The sequence below is a fragment of the Tupaia chinensis genome, unplaced genomic scaffold (assembly GCF_000334495.1).
Source record: "Tupaia chinensis unplaced genomic scaffold, TupChi_1.0 Scaffold144010_1, whole genome shotgun sequence".
Taxonomy (NCBI): Eukaryota; Metazoa; Chordata; class Mammalia; order Scandentia; family Tupaiidae; genus Tupaia; species Tupaia belangeri.
The window spans coordinates 1,591,599-1,593,045 of NW_006203862.1; the positions used below are offsets into that span (position 1 = coordinate 1,591,599).

Consider the following 1,447-nt stretch of genomic DNA (forward strand, 5'->3'; position numbering starts at 1 on the left):
CAGAGGTGCCCTTAGAAGAGCCGGTGTCCTAGGTGTGACCTTTAGTCTCTGCCCTCTCAGATTGCTTAATGAGATTCCTGAGGGGGGAGTGAGAAACAATAATATTTCCAATGAAAAGAAGTTTTCTGTCAGATAAGCAGATTCCAGAGAGACCCCCTCCCTGTGCTTGACTGGGGGTGCTAGGTTGGGCAGGGAACAAGATAAGGTTCAAGAGACCTAGAATCTGGGACCAGCAGTTGGCGTAATGGCTATGTCGCTGGACTCCCATGTAGTCGACCGTGGTTCAAATCCCGGACCCGGTGACTTAAACTCACACCGTTGTGTGTGTGTGCGCGTGCGTGCACGTGTGCGTGCCCAAGATCCTGAGAGGAGATTGGAGGAGAAGGGATTGTGGCATGGCCATCTCCCCTGGGGGGGAATTTCTCGCTTTGTGTCTCTCTCTCTCTGTCTTCCTGGTGAGTGCAGGTGCCCTATAGCAAAAACCTCTCAAAAAAAAAAAAAAAGAGAGAGAGAGAGAGACCTAGAATCTTAGGCTGTTTCTTTTGCTTTTACTTTTTTGAACACTGTGGATCATCCTTGCACAGGGGCCATGCTAATCTTCTCTGTACCATTCCAATTTTAGTACATCTGCTGCCAAAGTGAGCACCTGAGGCTGTTTCTTTAATTCAGCATATCAAAGCCAGTCTTTGGGATAGCATTTTCTTGAAGCCAGATAGGTGCAGGTCACAAAATATCCCTTATGACCTGGCTTTGAATAGAAAGGATATCTACCAGCTTGCATAACTGAAATGACTAAGAGGTGGCGCTCTGTCAAGCACAGATTATAGGGGCCTCAGATGCCTTTTGGTCCTGTCTCCTGTCTGGCCTATGCTCTCCAGTACAATGGTTCACTCTCAGGCAGGCTTTCTCCAGAGAGTGCACTTTCACTCCTTTGCCCACCCAGCTCTGCAGCAACTCCAGGCATGTATCACAAGAGCTGAGCAGCCCCAGTGGAGAATCTCATTGCTGCGAGTCCATAGTACAGCCTCTTTGACTTCATGAAGAATCACTATGCACAACAAAGAATCAGAAAACTGGCTTCTAGATCTGATTCTACTGTTAGTATTTGTGTGGGCAAATCATTTGTTTCCTCTGGAACTCAGTGATCTTATCTGTGAAATAGAGAGATAAAAACTCAATGAGGGGGGAACCAGCAGTTAGCGTAATGGCTATGTCGCTGGACTCCCACGTAGTCGACCGCGGTTCGTGTCCCGGACCCGGTGGCTTAAAACTCACGCCGGGCGCGTGTGCGTGCGTGCCCAAGATCCCGAGAGGAGAATGGAGGAGAAGGGATTGCGGCATGACCATCCCCCCTGGGGGGTGATTTCTCGCTTTCTGTCTCTATGTCTCTCTCTGTCTGTCTGGCGAGCGCACGCGCCCTACAGTGAAAATCTCTCAAAAAAAAAAT

The 1,447-nt window shown here is 49.0% G+C and overlaps 1 non-coding gene across 1 annotated transcript; it reads right to left on the bottom strand.

The window, feature by feature from the left end:
• Window positions 1-539: 539 nt before the first annotated feature.
• LOC114005565 (U6 spliceosomal RNA) lies at window positions 540-646 on the bottom strand. Its single transcript, XR_003547406.1, has one exon. It is a non-coding gene; the product is annotated as a U6 spliceosomal RNA (small nuclear RNA).
• Between the last annotated feature and the right edge of the window lie 801 nt (window positions 647-1,447).